This window comes from Panthera tigris, chromosome B1, assembly GCF_018350195.1.
Source record: "Panthera tigris isolate Pti1 chromosome B1, P.tigris_Pti1_mat1.1, whole genome shotgun sequence".
NCBI classification, from domain to species: domain Eukaryota; kingdom Metazoa; phylum Chordata; class Mammalia; order Carnivora; family Felidae; genus Panthera; species Panthera tigris.
The window spans coordinates 135,331,335-135,357,011 of NC_056663.1; the positions used below are offsets into that span (position 1 = coordinate 135,331,335).

At 38.3% G+C, this 25,677-nt stretch overlaps 1 long non-coding RNA gene across 1 annotated transcript in view; it reads left to right on the top strand.

Annotated features, from left to right (window-relative positions):
- Positions 1–3,679: 3,679 nt before the first annotated feature.
- LOC122237712 overlaps positions 3,680–25,677 on the top strand; it is a 103,826-nt gene continuing 81,828 nt past the window's right edge. Inside the window, exons 1-2 of the long non-coding RNA XR_006216322.1 lie at positions 3,680–3,759; positions 3,913–3,942. This is a non-coding gene — a long non-coding RNA (uncharacterized LOC122237712). The remainder of the gene's footprint in view (positions 3,760–3,912; positions 3,943–25,677) is intronic.

A 25,677-nucleotide genomic window follows, 5' to 3' on the forward strand; every position in this document is an offset into this window, starting at 1 on the left:
ATTCTCCACTAGGTGGCACTGCTTAGTTTATTGGAGTGGATCAGTGTGGTGTGCATGAGCATGTACCCATGTGGATGAGGGGAGAGGTGGATGTGACTTCACCCAGCTCCCTAGTTTCTGGTACAGGAACTTAATATTCTCATGGACCAGTTATCAAGCACCCCTCCTTTGTCTCAGGCCTCTGTCCCCTCCCCACCTCTACCCTATCCATGTCCAAGCTGTCCTCCTGCCAGGCAGCACCTCCCTCCAGAGTTTTATCTCAGCTGGGGTTGTGTTTCAAAACCCTACACTTCAGAAACCCCTGCGGCTTGGACCTGCACCAACTCTCGAGGGGAGAGTCTTGTTGAGCAATGGCCGGGTGCTGGCTTGCCTCAGAAAATGTCTGTGCAGTTGCTCAGTGGCAGAAGTTCAGAGATCATGGCAAACCACAACACACAGCTGGCACCAGGTTTCACCACACTCTAGTGTCTTTGTCCCAATACCAGCAAACATGGTTGCTCTCGGGTCTGCTGGGAGCTTTGCCTGTGGGAAGGCCCTATGGCCTCTACCAAATGCACTCCAAGCAGGGGAACTGCTTCTCCCAGTGAGGCACACGGACCCCTCAGACCCCGCTGCCTGCTTCTGGGGATTCATCCCACTTCCTCACCAGAGCACCTCCAGGCACAGAGCTCTGAAATTTCACACTCTGCGCCCCACTGTTTATAGAATCCTGGTGGTATGGAAACCCTTGTTTTTCTTCCCATCAATGGTTTTGGGGAACAGATTTCTTGTTCATTTTCCTGAGAGTGTTTTCACTGTTTCTCTCCAGCTACTTTTGGGGGAGTACTTTTCTTCCATGATCCTGGTGCACAGCAGTCTCTCCCTTTCCCTTTCTCTGTCCTCTCTCTGCAAAAAAAGCTCCCTGCCCTCTGCAGCTTTTCTTTTCCCCAGTTCACCTCTCTGCACCTGTACCTATAGAGTTCTGTGGCTCAAGTTATGCAGATTGTTGTGTTAATCTTCAGATCAGTTTCCTAGGTGTTCAAAATGGTTTGATGCTGATCTAGCTGTGTTTCAGGGACAAGACAAGCTCAGGGTCTCCATGCTTTTCCACCATCTTAACTCCCTCCTGTAGATTCACCTTTACATTTATTTATTTTTGAGATTGTCTCTCAAAAATAAATAATTCTGGACTCTAGACCTCCATCCAACACTTGCTGGATGACCTTGATCAAATCACCTCTCAGCCTTAGTTTCCCTCTAGAAGAAAATAAAACGTGAATAATGATAGGTCTCTTGTGCTGAGAGACAGCACAAGCAGGAAAGGGGCAGAGAGAGAATGAGATACAGAATCCAAAGCAGGCTCCAGGCTCTGAGCTGTTAGCATAGAGCCTGGTGAGGGGCTTGAATTCATGAACTGTGAGATCATGACCTGAGTTGAAGTCAGACGCTTAACAGACTGAGCCACCCAGGTGCCCCATAGTTGACTTTTATACTCTCCAGAAAAAAAACCATCTTGAAGAGATGTCTGTATTCCAATGTTTGATGCAGCATTATTCACAATAGGTAAGATATGGAAACAATCTAAGTGTCTTTTGGTGGATGAATAGGAAAAGAAAATGTGATTATATATGTGTATATATATATATATAATGAAATATTATTAAGCCTTAAAAAATCCCATTATTTGTGACAACATGAATGGACCTGAAGGGCATTATGCTAAGTGAAATATGCCAGACAGAAAGACAAATTCTGCGCAGTATTACTTGTATGTGGAATCTTAAAAAAAGAAAAAAAAGTTGAAGTCAGAGTAGAAAAGTGGTTTCCTGGAGCATGAGGATAGGAGAAGTAGAAATTAGTAAAACAGCACAAACTTTCAATTATAATATGAATAAGGTTGAGGTTCCCTTTTTTTTTTAATGTTTATTTTTGAGAGAGAGAGAGACAGAGCATGAGCAGGGGAGGGGCTGAAGCAGGCTCCAGGCTCTAGCTGCCAGCACAGAGTAGATGTAAATGTTATCCCTCCCAATCTCCACTGCCAAAAAAGGGTAATAACTATGTGGAGTGATTGATGTGTTAATTAACTTGATGAGGGGAATCCTTTCACAATGTATATGTATATTAAATAATCACATTGTACACTTTAAACATCTTTCAGATTTGTCAATTATACCCCTATAAAGCTGAAAAAAAAAGAATTGAAAACAAGGATTTAAATAGATATTTGTATATACCCATCTTTATAGCAGCATTATTCATGGTAGCCAAAAGGTGAAAATGACCTAACTGTCCATCAACAAAGAATGGATAATCAAAATATGGTATATGCATACAATGGAATACTATTAAGCCTTAAAAAGGAGGGAAATTCTGACACATGGAACAACATGGATGAGCCATCATGCTATCTAAAAAGGAAAAATATTGAATGATTAGACTAATATGAATTCCCTAGAGGTCAAAAGTAGATGGAGACAAAAGTAAAATTGTGCTTTCCTGGAGATGGGGGTAGAAGGGGAATGAGGAGTTGTTCAGTGGGTATAGACTTTCAGTTTTGAAGAATGAAAAAGTTCTGGAAATGAATGACAGAAATGGTTGCACAACAATATAAATGTACTTAATGCCACTGAATTGTACACTTAAAAATGGTTGAGATGGTAAATTTTATGTTGTGTACATTTCACTAAATTAAAAAAAAAGAAATATTAGAAAAAAAAATAAAAGGAACTGATGTGATAGGGGATGTTTACCTCTCTTTTTTAGGCTCTACATATGATTACCTTCATAGTGACAAGGGACTGGCATACTTACTAGAGGCTAATGATAAGTGTGTAAGAGGAACCACACTTTAAGAACTGGTGTTACTTATTTTTGTTTCTGAAAAGTGATCTTGCTTTGGGTGTTCAGTTGTTATTCATGTTATGGTAAAAATCTCTCCCCAGGGTGCTTAAAATTGATAACACTCAAATCCGTCGTGATATCCATCACCCATGTTCTGACAAAATCTGCCTTTACAGTATCAGAGAAAGTGGTGATTTTTAGATCTTTTGTTTCTTTGTTTCTTTTTTTTCCCTCTTTCATTTGCCAACAAAAGAGTTGTCAAAAGTAATGTTTATAATAATTTAACGGATTATTTGCTTATTAGATATTAATCATTCTGCTGTGCCAAGGGCCCATGCTGGTGCCTTGCTGCTAGAACAGTGATTCTGATCTCAATTAGATTATGTCTCTCTCCTTTACCTCCCCATAAATCATTCCGGCAAACTGAAATTAACAGCTACTGGAGCGCATTAATAATCTGCCTCACACATTGGAAAATGCATTAGCCGGAACCCTCCCATCGCTCTGACTGTTAAGCACATCATTTTGTTTATGAAATATAAACATTTCATGGAAGAGCTCTCCCACATTTCTCTGGGCCTGTGACAGCTAAAATGATTGCACACAATTGCCAGTCAGTCATGCGCCCAAATAAAGTTTGTTTAAAGTCATGGTTCTGTGACTGCCCCATTTTCTCAGGCATTTAAAAACCTACATTTAAAAAGAATCCCTTGTGATCATGAAAATAATAATAAAAATACTTTAAAAATGATACCTCACATGTGTACAGTCCTTTGCATAGTTTACAAAGCGCTTTCACTTTGTTTTGCTCATGATCTGGCAGGATGCTATCATTATTCACGTTTTATTTTCTTCTAGAGGGAAACTAAGGCTGAGAGGTGATTTGATCAAGGTCATCCAGCAAGTGTTGGATGGAGGTCTAGAGTCCAGAATTTGACTGTAAGTCTTTTGTTCTTTTCAATGCTCTACATACTTTACTATAATCCACACTCTTTGTATATCTGTGTTCACTCTGTTTCTGTATGTTAAATATATATAATGCAGCCATGTGTCCTTTCTAGAGAGATAAGTGATCTGCCTCTGTTCTTACAGATTAAAGAGCAGAATCAAGAAAAGGCAGAGGTAAATGGACCATTTTCTTTATTTTAATTTACTGCAATTATTTATTTCTTCAGTTCTATCCTGCTGCACAATTCAGTGATGATGTACACAGGCTGAGTAACATGGAGATTAGACATGTTTTAAACAGTTTTTACACCTATAAATAGCTTCTCTGGGTGATTCAAGCACTCAAACACCCTCTTTACCTCAACAGCAAATATCTTGGTTTTAATTTACTTTGATGGCAGAAAAAGTCAGATGCCAGCAATGTTGTAATGCCCAAGCCGTCTTACTGTGAAGTTAAACTGATTACTTCTCAACCAGTATCTAAGATCATCAGAAATATTGACTGCAGTATGTTTTGGCTGACTTAATTGTGGCAGGTGAATAACAGCCTCAGCTACCGAATGGAAGAAACAAAAACATAAATTTGTTGGAAGGTAAAAAGATTTGTTGACAATCCAAACTTCAGAATGATTTGCATTTAGGCCCCATTATTATTGTTTCTTACTGTCTCTATACTCCTGACCAGTCCCGGAGTTGTCACTTCCTGTGTGGTTAGCCTCCAAACTTCAGTTTCTTTTCTACAAAATAATGATAATACACACCCTCCCTATCTCAGACATAATGTGAAGATGGAAAGGGGAAAAGTATGTGAACATACATTGTAACTAGAAAATTCTTCAGGATTATATACCATTTTTATCCATTATGCTATGGTCAAGCAGTTGAACAGATTCTTACTTGATGTATTTTTTTTCCCCCCAAGGAGTTCAGATAGCCGAGAAAACAGGTTATTGACAGGTTATTGACTGATGCTGCAGCCACCTTTCTCCCTTTATTCAAACCCTCCCAAAGACTCACTAACTTTGTTGAACAAAAACAAGAACTGAAATGTCTCTTGTCTACATTTTGTAGTTTCATGAGTACATGTTATAGGCTAACATGCATATGGTTATGTTTAAATATTAACTTAAAAGAATAAAAATTTATTGATTGTAGGCCATAAAAAGTTTGAGAAGATGACCAGTGTTTTTTGATCCTAGCACTGAGCACAGAATTTGGCCTGCAGTAGGCATGTAATATTTGCTTCATGAGTTGAAAATAGTCATACATTCCCATCATGCTTCCATTCTAAAAAATATTTTTCCATACTCCTTTTTGTGTGTGTGTGTTGCTTTCAGCTTGGGCTTAAGGGTCACAGGAAAAAAGAATAAACTCACAAACCAAACCAGTTTCATTAGTTATGGTCAAACCATAGCTCTTAGGCTAGCCTTGTTCCTGAGTCTTGACTAGTAATGTCTTTGTTTCAAAAGAATTTGTCTAAAATGGCACCTATGCTATGGTAAGCATAGTAATAGCATGATGTATAGAGTTGAATCACTATACTATACACCTGAAACTAATGTAGCATTGTGTGTCAATGATATTCAAATGAAAATTCTTTTAAATACTTTGTAAATTCAGAAAAGATTTAGATTTGTCATGGAGATGGTATTCAAATGACTTTGCAAAAGCTTTTTGATCACTTTTTAAAATATTTTTTTTTGCTTGTTTATTTATTTGAGAGAGAGAAAGAGAGAAGGGAAGGGGTAGAGAGAGAGAGGAAGAGAGTGGAGAGGGAGAGAGAGAATCCTAAGCATGCTCTGCTGTCAGTGCATAGCCTGATGCAAGGCTCCATCTCAGCAAACTGCAAGATCATGACCTGAGCTAAAGTCAAGAGTCAGATGCTTAACCAACTGAGATACCCAGGCACCCCTTGATCACGCCATTTCTCCCAGTGTTATGTAAGTATTTTAATTAAGGGAAAGAAATACCATGCAAGTGAGAGTCAGAATGAATTAAATTTTATTTTTAAAAATGAGACTATTTAGATTTCATTGAAATCTATATATTTTCAAATACATTGCAGAGCATGTGGAATGTAATGTCCTCTTTGAGTAAAACTACAATGGTTCATTCTTTGAATGTTTATTAAACATTATCCCGATCTTACTTATTGTCTTTTATGTCCCTGGACCCTGTAAAGAGCCACTGTTGTAGTTTTCCAAAAGCCTTCAGTGGCAAGATATTTAAGGTTTCCATTTAATATTACTTTGGAAGTAAATAATTACTTTTAGAATCATGCATGAAATTCAGTAATTTTTGCCTAATCTATGCTACTCTTCAAGCAGTCTTTAATGAGTACAATATAATAAAACAGTAATCAAATTGGTAATATATTTGTCATTCCTGTTAAGAGCTGTTTCCTCCTCCCAGCAATAGGAGGAGGTCATTTGGAAAGTGGGCATTAAGTATGCACGATACATACAATATTGCTCAGTACTGCCAAGTATCTTTTGGAGAAGCAGCTTCTATGCATGTGTAATAACCAATCTTTAAATGTCAAAGTTGCAGCCATTTTAAGAAAGAAATCCATATTTTGGACTAAATGTCATTTCAGATAACCAAGCTATTTGAAAGGTCCACGAGGGTTTTTAGAAAAGGCAAAAAAAGCCAGATCCCTGTAAGCTTTGACTTATTTATTTTTGCATTTCCACAACTTGATAATGACCAAACCAAACTTCCCAGAAAACTGAAAGCAAAATTTTGCTTTGAGCTGAGACCTGGTGATTCTTGCTTCACCTTCAAGGAAATCTTTAGTTTAGTTATAAATCCCTGAAAATCAGCTTTTATAATGGAAATGCTGAGAAGCTTTCTGCTGTTTTGACAACCAGAGGCAGGATTGCTTTAAAAGAACGTATGTGCATATAATATGCATATATCAGGTGGTTGTACCTATTCTACCAGTGATAAAACATAATAGTAGTCATAAAAATTAGTTTCATGTACTGCATGTTGAAGAAACGTTACCTGTTTCTCTTTAGACTTATCTACGAACAGGGAGGAAACACACACTATTTTCTTTGGCACCCAGGAATAAACGTCTATGGGCAGAGTCCCTGGCTCTTCTGGCTTAATTTTTGTTTCATAGAGGACTTTATTAGATACTTCGTATCTGTGCAGGCTAAGATCAAGCCTGTTCTTTCTCTTTGTTTTATTGAACAATAATTGCTTGGCATTTTATTAATGAAATCTTAATTTTTTCTTAGTGTACCTTCAGTGCAAACCCGTATACAATATGGCTCATATGTGTGGCAGACTTATGCACACTACATTTAAAGAGGAGGACAATCCAGTGACAGGGGCTATTGACAGTGTGGAAAGGAAATTTCACATAGGGAGAGGATTTGACTTTTAAATGTATCATCTCCCATTGCCCTACAACATGACTACTGTTTGCTTCTATCTCCAAATTTTATTCAGTATTATAGAGAAAGATTCACTGTATTTTGGGACCAAAAATAATTAAGAATCTAGTCAAATAATTTTTTTCTATAAAGATGGGCAATGGGAAACAAAAACCTATTAATTCTTATTTCTAGTGCATCCGTGGTCCTTTTCAGGAGAGGCAATAAATCTTTGCTCCCCAAATGAACACAAAGGGGAAAAAATAATGTAAGGAGTGACTACAACTTGTCAAATCAAGTGTTAGTAAATCAATCATGTCTTTGGATGAAACGATTTGCTGGAGAAGAGTTCCTTCCTTCCTTCCTTCCTTCCTTCCTTCCTTCCTTCCTTCCTTCCTCCCTTCCTCCCTCTCTCCTTCCTTCCTTCCTTCCTTCCTTCCTTCCTTCCTTCCTTCCTTCCTTCCTTCCCTCTCTCACACTCTCTCTTTCTTTCTTTCTTTCTTTCTTTCTTTCTTTCTTTCTTTCTTTCTTTCTTTCTCTATCCTTCTTGTTTCAAGGGACTGCAGAATGACAATCATCATTGTTATGTTGTTTATGAACACTGTATTTCTGCTTCTCCCTCTCTTCCCACACATTGGCAGTGCTTGAGGCTTCTTGGGGGGAGTTAAGAATAGGCACAATGACTATTCCTGTGATACTATGTGCCATGTATCTTTATGACGTTTCCAAAATCTACCAGCTAGAATCTTGCGCCCTCTGAGCAGAATAATGATGGGAATTGGTATTTTTTCCCCTTTATTACTTCATGAGCATTATCTTCATTAACTAAATAACATAACTCATTACTTTGAATGGTCAAGATATGGGGGGCTTATATGCTTTGAAATTCAATTTTTCCATTTCCTTGCAATGCAGACAGCCCATTTTATTTTTTCATAAAGAAAGGGATGCCTGAAGGTGAATGATGGATGAATCTTAAATGGTTGGTGTCCAGTTTGAAAAAGCACCTGGAAGTTGGGCTGTTTCACTGCATTCATACAGATCTTTATTATTACTTAGCATTCATATGGCATTTGGTATTTGCAAAGGGTTTCGCACTCATTTTTATAAGCTATTCTTCATACCAATCCTGAGAGGCAGGTTCATTTTCCTCAATATGTGGCTGAGGAGATTTGGCAGAGGAATAATTAGCCTCTTGTGCTAAGGCATATGCCACCCTAAACATTGCAGGGTTTAGGACTCAGTACTCTGTGCCATTGTAATACTGGGGCATATTGGTGAGTGCTTATTTTCATAACTGAATTTACTCATAAAGAACATTTTAATTTTACTAAGGCACAGCTTCCAGGGAGGGAAAGGTTGATAAATTGGATATTGTACTACAGCAAAGTAAGGCATCATTTACTTGGGATATTCAAGGATCTCAGATATTTAATGCTCTACTTAGGGCTTAAAAAGTACTGGGAAACAATGTAGCTGAAATAGGTTTTAAAAGACATCATCCTTGGGGCGCCTGGGTAGCTCAGTCGGTTGAGTGTTTAGCTCTTAAATTCAGCTCAGGTCGTGATCCCACAGTTCCTGGGATTGAGCCCGAGTTTGTTGGGCTCTGCACTGGCAGTGGGGAGCCTGCTTAGAATTCTCTCTCTCTCTCTCTCTCTCTCTCTCTCTCTCTCTCTCTCTCTCTCTCCCCCCCTCTCCCTCTGCCCCTCCCCCACATGTGTGTGCACTCTCTCAAAAATAAATAAAATATTTTAAAAAATTAAAATTTTCCTGTAAAATCCAGCCTGAGATGACACCAGTAAAACGTCTGGTGGATTTATTGGCACACAGTGAATTGGTATATCTCATTACACTGGAGATATTGTGTGTTCTAGGGTCAGTGTTATTTTCAAATCTCTGGTCCAAACAATATGTACCCAAGATTTACACAGAATAAAGGGGGAGACGGGGTAGCTATCCTGGTAGCTTGGCATATTACTTCCTTTTCAGTTATCTAGTTGATTTAGGCAAAACTCGCTGTTAGAAGTTTTCATGAATTAATTTATTTTGGGGGCAGGGGGTGGTTTGCTAGAGAGAGGGAGGCTGAATTGCCTTTGGCATTATGGAGTAAAGAATGAAGTCTGGATGTTGAAGCAAGCATCTTATAATGCAGCTTCTAATACATCCATTGCTTTTCTGTCCATACATTCAGCATAAATTTTATCAAGTGGCCATTGATCAGTACTTACTTTTCCTTCTCCCAATCCTCACTGTAACAGGAAGCATTTGAGAAATGACCTACAATTTATGATGCTTTATCAATGTTTTTACTCACTATGGAGGAAAGTGTGAGGAACATATTTCATGATGAAGTGGGTTTCTAGTTAACAGGACAAAATGAAAGCAAAGTCATAGATCAGTGTAATATGTCAAGCATGGAAAGGATTCAATTTATTGTAAATAATACCCAAGTTGCAAAAGAAATACAGCAACAGAAATCAGTTTATTCTATATGTGAAAAAGGAAAATTACCAGTAAGAGGTAATAGGCTCCATTTATCCCTTGACAGAAATTCGTATTGTTTGTGCTTATCCCCTCTGGGAGATCAAGGACTCTATCTATCTTTTGGGATTTCAGAAAGGGGACCAACATATTAGACTTCCTGTGGCAAAGTTATAATAACTAGGACCTTTAAATTCAAAACATTTTGCAACTGATACACGAAGGTATATCAGGGAACATTCCACCATTTAAGACATGTTTCTCAAAGAGTGGTTTTCAAGTCTGCCTGCACTGGAATCATCCATAGTATTTACTTAAAAAGTCAGATTTCCTGACACTGTGATAGAACTATCAAATCCAAATCTATGTAGTTTGGGGACTGAGAATCTACATTGTAAACATCCAGATAATTCTTGTTTCTAGGATTGCTATATTTAGCAAACAAAACAAAACACAAAAAACAAGCAAACGAAAACCCCAGGATCCTCAGTCAAATTTGAATTTCAGACAAACAACATTTTAAAGGATAAGTATATCCCATGCAATTTTTGGAACATATTTGTACTAAAAAACTATTGTTGATCTGAAATTCAAATGAGCATCCTTTTATCTGGCAGCCTTATTTTTAGACACATTGAGGTTTCAGAAGCACTGATCTAAGGGGGTTATCCATGTGTTCAGAACTAGTGCAGAGCTCTGGCTTTCTGGCTGAAAACTTTTTGGGAGATAAAGAGTGGCAGGGTTTTTGCTGATCTGACCCTGAATGCCTCAGATGAGCTTTGTAAACTACTAAAGTGTACACATGTGGGGTCAGTGAAACCTTGCTTCCGTCCTGATTTACAAGGTAGTATTTTCCCACAGGAAAAGCAACAACTTTAGAAAATCTGAGTGTTATCAGCACATACCTCATTATCTTTTTAAACCTTGTCCTTTCAGTGTTCGGTTGGGGGAGGAGGGGAGATGGACAGGTGCTTCCTAGATGGACATTTTCACTACGTTCTTTGAGAATCTAGGATGATTTTCTATATATTGGGCTATACAATTTGCTAACTCTTTGTTCAGTTCTTTCCATGTTAAGGAAGTGAAGTTAATTACTTGGTAAAATCGGGGTATATCTTTTTAAGGAAAGCTTTTTGGGATTCTTTGGAATTCTTAGTGCAAATTCTAGAGGAGAATCAGGTTAAATGATTTTTTTTTATATCTGTTAACAATTTAAAGAATCTTTCAGGCAAAGAAGTGTGCAGAGTTACAAAAAAGTGATTTCACTGGGATATTGATGCTTGTGGGATGTGCTCTCTCTCTTCAAAGGCCTGTTGAGATGTGACTGTAGGAGTGAGGCCATCTTTTTACAGTATGTGTTTATATGATATGTGCATAAAAACATACTTGGTGAATGGACCAGAGGAGAGTCCCAATAAAGTCTGCTCCAGGGTGGGTTCAAGAACACTGATAGAACATTTTTTCCTTCAACGTCATTTTACTACAATTTCTTTCTAGTTGAAGGAAAGGGCTTTCATTGATTCTGACTGGCTGGGAGCATATTTCTAATTTACATCTCCTGAGTTTACAATTCACTGCAAAGAAGCTCAGATAAAGTGGAAGCAAACAGAGCCTGCTGGAGAAACCCTCAGCATGAATAATACACTGTTTACCTTAATGAAAGTGCTATCAGAAACAGGAGGGCCAGACTCTTTTGTTGTTGCTAAATACAATCGTTCTGAAACCTGAAGGAGTAATTGCTGCTCCATGTTCTGTCTGAACCTTTCCTAAATAATTTCAATTCTATTGACTTTGTTTTTGGCCTTTTAACCAAGCCATCAGCTTTCTAGACAGCTTTGCCTCCATTTCTAGAAATCTATAGCCTTTGGGAAGAGTGAGTGGCCCAAGACATTTTATAAACCTAACTTCATTAATCCTTTTCATAGCCTTGAGAGGTAAAATGTCTATGAGTCTTAATGGTCCCAATTTTCACATATGGAGAATAAGGTACAGAAAGGCCATTAAGTGACATAGAAGCAGAGAGTCTTCTCGAAAACTAACAGCCTTCATACATTTATCTGTGGTTATGAATTATAAGCACTGAGTGGCTCTAGTACTAGGTGACCTATGAATAAAATAAAACCGCCTCTTTCCTGGAAATTCTGCAGTGTATTATGGGATTTCATTTAGAGTCTATTCTTATGCTAGACTGATGCATAGAAACCAAGGTCTGCTCTCAATATTGTGTAAGTATTTTGACTTTCTCAGACATAGGCGGTGCACCATCATAAGATGTTTTTTCAGGAGCTTTGGTGAGAGGAGTTCATGTATCCAACTGTCCTAATCTTTCTTTGTCTTTCTTCGTCTGATCCAAGGGATTTGATCCAAATGATCAATCACTGTTGAGTCTCTTCTATCATTTGGATCCCTTGGTGGGATGGCAGATCTTTTCCAGGTTAGGATAGATAACATCTGGAACTCAGACAGTGGGTCCAAACCCAGCTCTTGACCCCTTGATTTGAAAGTCACAAGTAAAATAGTGGATTGGATGGTGGTGATGATAGACCATGGAACTGGTGAAACAAATAGAAACAGAGAGGGATGCATGAACCTACTCGAATCAGGTGATGCATGAGCCCCTACCTCTGGAGGTTTGCAGTGCACTAGTCTCACAGCCAGGGATAGTTTAGGGGGGAGATATATGTGTCAACAACTTTTACTCCTTAGTGGTAAAATTAGAGGACTTTTACTACTCAGTGGTAAAATAAGAAGGGTTAACGGTTGAGTTGCAGAGAAGGTCACTAACTATGAGCTGAGTCTTCTGAACTCTGCTGTGTTTATTGTCTAAGGAAGAGACCCGTGTCTATTAGACACCTTTCGGGGAAAAGTGACAGGTCAGATTAGATGGGCTTGAGAGAGAGAGAGGACTGGAGGACTAGATAGAGGGAAATGGAGAAGGCAGGCTGTGTGCAGCCCCAGCTAGATTTATTTTAGCGCTTATAAATAAAAACATGAGCGGAGCCTGTCTGCAGAATTATTTACAGAAGAATTTTAAGCTACGGGGCCCTTTCCAGGGTAAGCACTGAATGCTAAAGTTTATGATGCAGAATGACTTTGGCTACTGTGGCCCCAATTTGGACAAATCTGCCATTAACACCAGCATGGCAGTTATTTTACTGGGGGTGACAGATTGTGAGGTAGGGAGAGTAATTCAGACTATTACCCAGGTGAAGGCATGAAAGCTCAGTGATATATGAAGACCACTTAAATTCATTGTATCTTGTACATCACATCTTTGATAGATTATAGCTGTGGCATTAAAATGGAAATGGTTTCTCTGAGGCCTGACAGGGGCTGGGGTGACCTGTGACCTCCCTCTGAGGAATGTGACTGACCGAATTATCAGTTAAGAGAAAAATCTACGGGGAATAGACTCACAGTGATGGCGAATCCACCATGCATATATATCTATATTTTTTAAACCTTTGGTTTGATTGAAAGCCTCAGTACTCAAACCTTGTTTCCACCTCCTCTCCTTGCCCTCCCCCAGGGTGCCCTCCCCAACCCATGCTAACTTTCTCGGCTCAGATTTCAGACGGCAAGGTAATATTGATTGAAAAATTGTTATTAGAGATAGTAGGCCTCCTGCACACTGCCTACTGATTTAATTTGGAAAACATTTAATTTTATGAAGCGGTAAATGATGGTGCCACGCTCCCCTGTGTTAGGGAGCAGCTGGCTCTTTACCTCCTCACCCGCCCAAGTCCCAGGCGTCCTCTTGGCAATCATGTGCTCCCTTCCCCTTTGCTTAACAAGTTATTTCAATTTCTAAACGAAGGCTGAACAAGAGAAAGACAACATGCAAATTGAGATCCAAGCCGCCATTCACACGTGAAAAAGTTCCCCTGGAATTCCCTCAACTCAGCCCACCCCCCCTCTCTGCATCTGTCATGAAAAAAACAGAGCCCTTGTTCTCCTCAGATTGTTTTCACCAATGACCTGACACCACCATCTATAATTAATTACATCATTTACATTAGACTATTGACTAAACAAATACATAAATCATAGGCAGAGTCAATAGGTGCAGACATATTTAATCATGTTCTAAATAATGATTACTGCTCCCATAATGCAATAATTATTTTCAGCAGCTGACTTGAATTAATCTTCTGTCAGTGTGCCATCTGAAAAAAACAGAGACGAAGATGAAGAAGGCAACACTGATGATGGAGGAGCTGTTCTGTCTCTCTGGGTGTCTCTCCTTTTCATTCCTCCCTGCGGGCACCCTCTGTTCTCCCTCTCTTTCTCCGTGACCCCTTCTCTACTTCTTTTTTTCTTTTCCTCCACTTTTCATTTTCCCCTTTGTCTTTTCCCTTATTCATGCCCATGCCTCAGACTTGTTCTTTTGGCCACCTGTCTCTGTTGCTTTTTCTCTTTATCCCTTGCCGGTAACTTCCCTGCCCCATTCTTCTCCCTCTCCCTTTGCCGTAGGGCTAGATGGTGCTCGTGGTGGCATCCAGCCCCTCTTTCTAGCCTCTGCCCCCTGCCCTCTCATACCTTCATTTCTGAATCTCCAAGGACAGTTTAAATGTTAAAGACTCAAAGAACCAGTTTTCTTAATAACTTACCCAGATTAGATTTTCTTTCTCTTCTTTTTGACAGCTTTTCCTAAATCATTTTTTACTTTGGAATGGCAAATTGATTAAAGAGGTGGGGGTAGTTGTAACACAGGAGTACTTACAAATGCAATACTCATAATTTTTAGACTAATTTAGCTTTTGTCATCAGAGAGAATAAATCAGTGTTTATAGGTATACATGGGTTTTTTTTTTTTTCCTAACTTAACAATGAAATCAACTCTGAAGTATTTTACTTGGGACACAGCCTACCATAGTTAGTGGGTGCTTTGCAAATAAAATAATTCTTCCTTTTCTACTTCATTTTTAGCTTTCAATAAACAGGGCCAATTATTAAGAAGTGACAGCTTGAGGGAAATACAACCATGCCCACAATTTATTTAAATACCAGTAGTTTGAAATACTGACTCTAAGACACAATGCTAGAGATAAGTGCAAAACAAAATTATATATTCCATCTTGTTTTTTAGCATCATCTCTTGGTTTCTTTGGAAGTTTATAGACAATTGTTACAAAGAAGGAAAAAGTCCTTTGGGTCAAATAATATGAAAGAGTTGAAAATGTTTGCTCCCTATAGCTATAGTTAGTTTTAATGTCCTCTTCTGAAAGCTCTTCTGCAATGATCTTTTTAATTAATACTTGTCCTCAGGGATTTGTGGTCAAAAAAGTACTGGATCACTGTCCATGAAATCGAGAATACATTTCCTAATCTCTTTTCTCTCTTCTCATCCCAAAGGATAAGCTGTTTGTGATCCGGAGAATGTTCAAGTGGTGTGTCTGGCTGGCCAGGCTCCTTTTATCCTTTTAAGCAATGACATCCTTTCTGGTTGTTGTACACACGTGCTAATTTAAGGGCTACGTAATAGGACTGTGATTGGAATTTGTTCTTATTAGTGGTATAAGGGAAGACAGAGTTGGCAGGGAATATTTAGATCAGGGGTAATAGAATATTCATTTATTAAAAACATATTTACTGAGTGCCTACCTGTGTCAGGTACTGTGCTAGATACTGGTTATCCAGAATAATCATGAGTATATAGTCATTAAATCTTCTTTCTTAAGCTTCTAGTTAAATTCCATACAGGTGGTTTTAAATAAATGGAATTACATTTAGAATAGCACACTGTACAATTGTAATTACTGAATATGCCAACTCAGATGAACTTTTGTGGTGTGCAGTGAGCCAGGTATGTTCCAAATAGTTCAACAAATGTCTGAGACCAATGTGAAACTCAGCAGAAAAATATCTGAAAAGGATAAATGTTGGGTTTGACTTTTTCCCATTTACTTGCCTGTTCCCTAATGAAAAAGTCAAAGAGGGTCAAGGAGAGAGTTAAACAAGAGACCTGCTAAAGAGACACAGCATTTATAGTAAAAATAAAATAATTCCTTATTGTGCATGGACCAAAACCAAAATGCAGTGTGGAAGTGCTTACCTCGAATAGATGCTGCTCCTGAAATAAGAGTACTATTTTATTATTATTTTTTAATGTTTATTTATTTATTTTGAGAGAGAGCGAGTGTGTGCACAAGCTGGGGAGGGGCAGAGAGAGAGGAAGAGAGAGATTCCCAAGCAGGCTCTGCACTGTCAGTGCAAAACCCAACACGGGGTTTGATGGGGCTCTATCACAAGAACCGTGAGATCATGACCTGAGCCGAAACCAAGAGCTGGATGCTTAACTGACTGAGCCACCTGGGTGCTCCAAGAGTACAATTTTATAATTTCCCCAGGGAACAAGGGGAAAGGGTATACATAACTTACATGAACTGTTTGAAATCTTGTGGTGTCTTTGTATTGTTTATTTAGAACAACAAATGTCTTAGTAAAAAGAGTAAAACTTACAAAGCAAAATGCAGTTTCTTTATGTAAAAATAGGCAAAATCTGTTTCATAGGGACATTGTGAAGTTTAAATGCCAATATATTTATGAAAATATAATGCATTTGCAACAGGCCTTACTCAGTAAGTTCTCATTTAATTGCCACTGACATTGTTATTATAGAATGTTCAAGTGGAGAGTGTTAAGGTACTTGTAATTGAAGGATGGATTGGTTCTTTATAGGTAGTTTTGAGTCGAACAAACTTTTGTATGGTTCTGATTCACTAACAAAGTGTTTTCATACATTATAATCCTACTGGGGCTCCTGGGTGGCTCAGTTGGTTGAGTGTCTGACTCTTGATTTTGGCTCAGGTCATGATCCCAGGGTTGTTGGATGGAGCCCCATGTCGGGTTTTGTGCTGAGCATGGAGCCTGTTTAAGATCCCCTCTCTCTCTCTCTCTCTCTCTCTCCCCCTCCATCCCTCTGCCCTTCCCCCACTTGGGCTCTCTCTCTGTAAAATAAAATAAAAAATCCTACTGTTAGTGACTAGATCTTTGATTAGCTGCCAGACTCATTCATAAACACCTATGCATATTCTCTGTGTTAAAGAAATTCACATTCTATGAGTGGAGACAAATGCACAAACATAATTTTCATTAAATTATAAAATGTAATGTAAATAATGTTCAGTAATCATTGGTTCTTCAAGTGACTGGAATTTTCCATCTCTATAGTGGTCCTGTATAATACTTGGATTGAGTATACTATTAAACCAGATTTAATGTCAACATAGAGATAAATACAAACTAAATTTTCCAAATTGGCATGGCAGTTAACTCCTCTGCTTGGTCTGTGACTCAGTTTTTCTAACATGCACCCTCTAGTTTGCTTGGAGAGGCCTGTTCCTGGTTGGAGTATAATGAGTGAAATAATCTCTATGTATGAGTATCTTCTTAAATGGAGAGACATTTGGGGAACTTCTAATAAGCACTTCTTTTGGAACCCATAGCAAAGAATTTGTAGCACTTCATAACCCAACACGTCAAGGAGCTTATGTAAAAATGGAGGAATTGTGCATTTTGGCTACCCATTTGAAATATTTACAAAGGTAAATGAAACAGGAGTCCACCTTTCCATCAAAACCCGTGTTATAGCCTGATGAATATTGCATGATGAGTGAGCTATAAATAAACAATAAATATAAATAAAAATAGTGAATATAAAAATAATTATTAATATAAATAATAAATGAATAAAGCAAAAGTTTGGGGCTGAGATGGAATGGAAGTAGATGTGAAATTTAATTGAGCTTGATTTTGAGTTTAAGAAGTCTTTCAGAACCAGTATTTCGGTAGGGATTTCAGGATTTTTTTTCCTTTTAATTTTAAATGAATGTGCTCATAGCTCTTTGCTCGTTGGGTCAGTCAACCAAAGATAACTATTACTGTAATTCCAAATAGCTGCGGGGGGAGGGGGGAGTATTTGACCTGAGGATGGGTTTAGATCACAGGGACCTGAAGCTTCTTTTTTCAAAAGGATCATCCCCTGCTCAAACATTTTTAACTGTCTTTTTAGAAGTCTTTTGGGAACAGCACATTACCTCCTTTTCTCAAGGAGAAAGCAATAGGAAATTCTTTTCTTTGAAGTTTAAATTAACCTGGTTGGGTGAAAGACTTCCAAATTATTAACCAAATGGGCTGTCAGAACCAAATTTTCTGGAAAAAGTTGTTCAAGTTAAAAAGAGAAGTTTTGGTGCTCTACCTGCATGGACTCATTTATTTAATTCTCCCAACAGTTCAGTTCAGTGAGGTAGGTTGTGAGGGTTTACATCCCTGATTTAGAGGTGAGATCCCAGAGAGCTTAGACCAGACACTTGCCATAGGTTGTAAGTGATGGAACCAACCTTTAGTTGGGCAGACAGCCTCCAGATGCTACACTGAAAACACGGGACACATGGCTAAAGCAGAAGCCGGATCTTACGGGAAATTCTAAGTTTGACCATTAAGAAACCTGAGATAACCAAAGATAGAACTGTATTCCTTCATTTCCCTAAGTAGCTCACACTTCCCAGCCACCTCCCTCTTATGCTTCTTTTCTGTGCTTTTTGGGGTACACTCTGCCTGCTGCCTAGTGTTCAGTGCCCTTATGTCTGGAGCCTGACGTGGATTCTGGGACGTGGAAGACAATAAATATTTACTTCATCAATGAATGACTAATAGACATGGTGCCTCTAGGTATCGGGACAGAGGTCAGAATTCCTGGCTCCTAGCTCCACCACAGTATTGCTTTGTGTCCTTGGGCAAAGTTTCTTCTTGTGTCCCATTTCCTTACCTGTCCAATGGAAATAAAAGAGTCCTGAGATCACAGGATAGTTGTGAAGACAAATTGACATAACATAGTAATAATGATTAAAATGATGATGGTGATGATGATGATGTTACCCCTAATAGAAGACAACTCAGGGAGAGAGTTCAGTTTAACTCAAAATAATTTTTTTATGGTGGAAGTATAGGAGTCGTGAAATATTTTTTTGGGTAGGAAAATCTACCCAAACTATATAGGACCTACTTCTTATTAGGCTCCTAAAACTATAGCTTATAGTATATTTTCTCTTACTGTAGGACTGCCACTCATATTAATATGTGTTTACTAAGTGCTTATTATGACAGTTAACACCCACTGACTGCTTATCATGCAGCTGAGGTATAGAGAGGTTAATTAACTTATGCAAGGTCACACAGCATCACATGGTAGTCCTGGGACTTAAGCCTAGGCAACCTCCCCCAAAAGGCTTAGGCAACCCATCTCCAAAGCCAGTGCTCTTAGCCCCTACACTACTGAGCAGTGTGGGTTTGAATAAGAACCTCTTGTCTCCAGGGACCCACTGTACTACCAGAAAGAGACATAAGACACTCTAGCTGATGAGACACTCCAACAAGTCACCAAAAGAATGCTATCATTGACTTGTATAAGGCTATTTTCTTTCTTTCTAAAAACCCAAACCCAATAAACCACATTGGGACAGGGTAGTATGAGATGAGGAGGATAGGGGAAACTTTTATATAATTAATGAATTTTTAAAGTATTTTTTAAGGATCTTGTTAAATTTTTTGAAAGAAAGGACATTTCTATACTTTATTTTTTATTTTTAAGTTGGAGGAAGAACTTATCTCTGCTGGATATACTGTACTCTTTACTAAAGGCTCCTAGGAATTATTCATTCAGATTTCAAAATTATGCCTATTAAGTACAGCCACACAGAAAGTTGGAGTCAACATCATGAATATTTAGTGTCTCACTTTCTAGTCCCTGATTTCTCCAAAACCTTTTGGTGTGGCAGTGGCTAAAATAGTCACTTTAACTCAATTTAACAATCATTTATTGAACACCTACAATGTGCCAAGTACTATAAGACTTTGTCCTAACTTTCCAGGAGGATAGGGAAGAAAACAAACATAATAGGTACAGAAGTAGCATAGAGCTTGGATGGATTAACTCCTGTGACTTGAGAGGGGATCAGAGAAAGCTTCTTGGTAGAGATAATGTGTATGTCTTCTTAAAAGTTTACCAGGTAAGCATTCCAGGTGGAAAGAGAAATAAAATGGAAGTAGAGCATTGTCATGAAGATTGAGGATCAGCTGAAGACTGAAAACCAGGTATCGGACACCTGTGCACACAAGCAGTGATTTTCACCATATACTCTGCTGCCTGAGTATAAATCTAGACCGAAGATGGGAGATTATAGAACTAATCTACTGTTGGATATTTGTCACGTAAATTATATGGCAAAATTTTATAGGGGATGTTAGTGAGAAAATGGTTCAAGTGATTGCTCATGGAGTCTAGGATAGAGAATTCCATACACTGGTCATTTTAGAGGTATACAGGTTAATCTTACCTGTTACCTTAGAATCAACCCAGAAAAGATCAATCAAGTCGGAAAGGAACACTACTGGGGCACCTGTATGGATCAGTCAGTTAAGCCTCTGACTTTGGCTCAGGTCATGAATGATCTTGCAGTCTGTGAGTTTGAGCCCCTAGTTGGGCTCTGTGCTGACAGCTCAGAGCCTGGAGACTGCTTTGGATTCTGTGTCTCCCTCTCTCTCTGCCCCTCCCCCGCTCACACTCTCTTTCTCTCTCAAAAATAAACATTAAAAAAAATTTAGAAAAGAATAATGCTATATATGTGTGTGTGTGTGTATGTATTTGTATATATATGTGTTTGTGTGTTTGTATATGTGTGTATATGTACATCCATGCATATATATTTTTTGAGTGACCTCTTTGAGATATGACAAATGATTAACTGCACATATTTAAAAGTTATAATTTGAGAAATGTATGCACCCATGAAACTATCACTATAATCAAGATAGTGAACATATCCATCATGACTAGAAGTTTCCTTGTGCTCTTTTAAATTCCTCCATTGCTGTCTTCACCTTGGAAAATGTTCTATGAACCCTTGGCAAAATGAGTATTTGTTGTTGAGGGGATTGTTTTATAATTGTCAATTAGGTCAAATTGGTTGATAATATTCAGGTGTTCTAGATCCTCACTGATTTTTCTGTAAACTTGTTTTATCAATTATTAAAATAAGGGTATTTGACATCTCCATCTATAATTGTGGATTTGTCCGTTTGTCCTTGTAGTTCCAACAGTTTTTGGTTCATGTTTTTAGAGGCTATGTTATTAGGCGCATAAGCATTTAGGATTGCTGTGTCCTCTTCATGACTTGACCTTTATCATTTTTTTCAAAAATTTTTAATGTTTATTATTTTTGAGAGAGAGAGAGACAGAGTGCAAGGGGGGGGGGCGGAGTGTCAGAGAGAGAGAGGGAGACACAGAAGCAGGCTCCAGGCTCTGAGCTGTCAGCACAGAGCCTGAAGTGGGGCTCAAACTAATGAACTGTGAGATCATGACCTGAGCCAAAGTTTGATGCCCAACTGACTGAGCCACCCAGGTGCCCCATGAATAACCTTCTTAATCCTGCTAATAGTTTTTGTTCTGAAGTCTGCTTTGTATGATATTAATATAGTCACTCTCACTTTTTTGGGGGGCTTAGCTTAAGCGTGGAATATCTTTTTCCATTTTTTTTCTTTTAACCTATTTGTTTCTTTACCTTTAAAGTATGTTTCTTGTAGCAGCATGTAATTAGTCTCCTCTTTTTAATGCAGTTTGATAATCTCTGCAGTGTTTAGACCATTTACATTTTACGTGATTAGTGATATCAGGTTTAAGTCTGTCATTTCACCTTTTATTTTCTGTTTGTCTTATGCTTTGTTTGCTTTTCCCCCTCTCTCTTTCTGATTTATTTTGGCTTAAGCATTTTTTTAAAGATTATGTTTTATCTCCTTTCTTTTGGTTTATTAGGTATAATTCTTTGGTTTGTTATTTTAATACTTGCTTTAGCATTTACAACATACATATTTAACTTACCACCTTCCACCTTCAAGTGATATTATACCACCTAATGTATAGTGTAAGAACCTTACTTCCATTTTCCCCCTTCCTACCTTTATTCTATTGTTGTCAGAAGTTTTACTTTGTAAAAACCGCACATTACACTGTTTTTTATATTTTGTTTAAACAGTTACCCTCTAAGGATATTTATAGCATAAGAAAAAAGTCACATATTTACACCTATATTTACCATTTCTGATGTTCTTTATTCTTTTATGCAGATCCATATTATCAGTGGCTATCGTTTTCTTTTCTGTCTGAAGGAATTTCTTTAGCATCTTTTTTTTTTTTTTTAGTGTGAGTCTGCTAATAATTCTTTCAGCTTTTGTATATGTGAACATGTATTTGTTTGACTTTCATTTTTAAAACATATTTTTGCTGGTATAGAATTCTAGGTTGATTTTTTTTTTCCTTCCAATACTGTAAAGATACTGGTGTCTTCCTGTTTGCATGATTTTTCTATAAGAATCACCATCTTTCTTATTTCTTTTCCTCTGAATGGGAAGTGACTTTTTCCCCCCCTCTGGGTGCTTTTGAAGTTTCTCTTTATGACTGGTCTTGAGCAATTTGATTATGATATGCCTTAGTAGAGTTTTCTTCAAGTTTCTTAGGCTTGTGGTTCTTTGCGGTTCTTGGATCTGTGGATTTATAGGTTTTATAAAATTTGGAAAAAAATATTTGCCATTATTTCTTCAATTTTTTTCTATCCTCTTCCCTTTCCATTGGGCCTCCAAGGACACATATATTAGGCTGCTTGAGATTATTCAAGTTCATGGATAATCTTTTCACTAAAAAAATGCCTTTTCTTTTGGTGTTTTCTTTTGGATAGTTAATATTCCTATGTCTTTAACTTCACTAATATATCCTTTTGTGATAGGTAATCTATCACTAATCCCATCAAGTGTATTTCTCATCTTACACACTATAGTTTTCATAAACCTCTAGAGGCTGAATTTGGATCTTAAAAAAAAAACAACTTCCTGGGGCCCCTGGGTGGCTCGGTTGGGCAACTGACTTCCAGCTCAGGTCATGATCTGGCAGTTTGTGAGTTCGAGCCCCGCATCGGACTCTGCTGACAGCTCAGAGCCTGTAGCCTGCTTTCAGATTCTGTGTCTCCCCCCTCTCTACCCATCCCCTGCTCATGCTCTATGTCTCTCTGTCTCTCAATAATAAATAAACGTTAAAAAAAATAAAAAAAAACCTTTCAGGTCTCTGCTTAAATTTTGGATAATTATAAAAACTGTTTTAATGACCTTACCTGTTAATTTTAACATCTGGGTCAGTTTTAGTTAACTTATTTTTTTCTCTTATTATAGAGAGAATACATAATTATGACATCATTTTTTGTTGTATCAATATACATCATATTTCTGTGCTTTTTTGCATTCCTGGTATTGTTTGATAGGGTGCCAGATAGAAAAATACTGTTGAGCTTTGTTCTGGGACACAGTTAAGATATATTTGGGTCTTGTTTTCAAGATTTGTTTGTAGGACCAGAGCCGTGTCTAGTCCAGGGCTAATTATTCCTCACTACTGAGACAAGACCTTTCTGAGTACTCTGCCTAACATGCCTAACACCCTATGAATGATAAGGTCTTTTTTTTTTTTTTTTTTTTTTGTCTGGCTGGTAGGAGCAAGTGCTGTTCCTGGCTCTGTATGGGCACCAGGCGCTGTTCCATCTGGTAGTAAACAAGATAACAAGGGAAGACACAGTGCATTCCCCATAGTCTATTGGGAGTTAATGCTGAATGATAAGTGCTGAGTAATGAGAGAACTCTGGTGGCATATTGGAGGAAACCATAACCAAACTAGAGGGATCAGGGGAGTTTTTTCACAGGAAGTGATGTCTAAATCAAGTTCTAAATGCCAAGTATGTGTTATCCAGCTAAGAACAGGGAGAAGTACTTACCATTCAAAGGAAATAATATATGTATATGTCTAAAGCAAAATAGAGCAGGGTCTGTTTGATTTGAAGGGCTGAAACAAATCCTAGATAGCTCTAGTGAAGAGTGTGAGGAGTAAGGGCAGGAGGCTGCCAGTTCAATTTGCTCTTAATAAGTAATAAACTGCATTAAGAATAAGAGGCTCCAGGGGTGCCTGGGTGGCTCAGTCGGTTGAGCGTCCGACTTCGGCTCAGGTCATGATCTCACGGTCCATGAGTTTGAGCCCTGTGTCAGGCTCTGTGCTGACAGCTCGGAGCCTGGAGCCTGCTTCCGATTCTGTGTCTCCCTCTCTCTCTGACCCTCCCCTGTTCATGCTCTGTCTCTCTCTGTCTCAAAAATAAATAAACATTAAAAAAAATTAAAAAAAAAGAAAAGAATAGAGGCTCCAGAGTCAGACAACCTTGGCTCAAATTCCAGCTCTGCCACTATGAGCCTCAATTTCCTAATCTCTATAATGGACCTGATAAGAACCTTTACCTCTTATACTAGCATTAGTTTGGGCTACATATAATAGAAAATCCAAAAGATCAGTAGCCTAAAAGAGATGGATCTTTATTTCTCTCCTTGTAAGAGATCTCATTAGAACTACTGAGGCTCCTTTTGTCTTCCTCTTCTAATGTCCTAATGCATGGTCCAGGATGGCTACTGGAGCTTAGCCATTACATCTGTTTTTCAGACAGAAGGAAGGAAAAAATGGAATAAGGGCAAAAGGCGATGATAACTATCTTTAAGAAACTATCTCTGAATCCCAAATAACTCTTCTTCATGAAACTTACTGGTTAGAAATTATTCCCATGGCAATTCCTAGTTATAAAGGAAGCTGAAAATGTCTTTTTTAGCTACCAATATTGTCACCATGAATAAAATTAGTGTTCTATTGCTGAAGACAAAAGGGAGAATGGGTATGGATGAGCAAGAAGCAGTTTTTGCAAACCTATCATACAGGTGTAATGTAAGAATTAAATAAAAATGCACATAAAACATGTGACACGGTGTCTGTATTGTGTTAATTGCTCAGTAGATGTTATCTTCACAAAGCCAATTCAAAACATCCCCTTTTCAGGAGCATTGTGCTGGCAGTAAACTAAAGGGTCTCTTACCTACACTCGAATGAATGGCTTTTTCTCCCTCATTGCTGTGGTGTAGATGGAGTCTTTGACACCATGCATATGACTAACAGCACAGGATCAAATAATAAGTCTCCTTTATACTGTATTGGTATAATGTACCCCACATCTAATTGCCCTTTGTTGACCTGAAGACTTATTAATCATTGTTAGAAAGACATACTAATTGTACCTGATCAACCTGACAAAATAAGCAAATCATAAAGCCAACCAAGTAGAAATCAAACAGAGAGAAAATGAATTTTTTTTGTTCGTAGGGCTACCATATTTATTCATGATGTGAAGTAAACAGTCATTTATTGACTCAGGTTCCTTCATTTACATCTTATCTCAGGCTATTTGCTTTAATAGTTTAGCACCCGTCAGTAAGTAGAGAAAGCTGTCTGTATCCACCTCATATGCTAGCATCAGCATCATCATCATCATCGTCGTCGTCAACATCATTACCTTCCCTGTGGTCATGATTACTCTCATGCAGGGACATTTTCACGAACCTACAATTAGCTTAGTCAGAGATGGTAAACAAAGGGAGCATAGGCCGACTTCCCCTTGGTCTGCCTGACTGGGGGTAGATCTAGCTGGAGTGTTAACTGAGCACTAGGAGATAAGGCTATCATCAGCTGGCGAAGTGAGGCTGGGAGACAAGTCCATTAAAAACACGGGAGGCTTGACTTATCACTGCACGTGACTATGTGCTTTTAAATGTCGACAACTTCTATAAAAATTCCGTCTTCCTCACATGTGGTCAACTCGACTTACTGCAGTGAAAACTGGCAAGGTTCTGACCCTTCACATTTATCTCAGTCAGAGCCAGATAACCTTGTCCTGTAGTCTAAAAATATCCTGCTCTCCCTGGTTTCCTTTTTATCTCTCTAGCAATCATGACAAAAATGAGCCTGGGCCTTGGAAACGACATGTAGACTTGGAAAACTCTGCATTCCCACCCCTGCAACCCAAACACACTAGACCTTTGTTTTCAGGAATTGTGAGCACAGAACCCTGTGCCAAGGGGTGACGTGAGGACACCTGCAGGTTTTCTCAGGGTCCTGCGGCCCTGGATTGTAGCTGCTTCT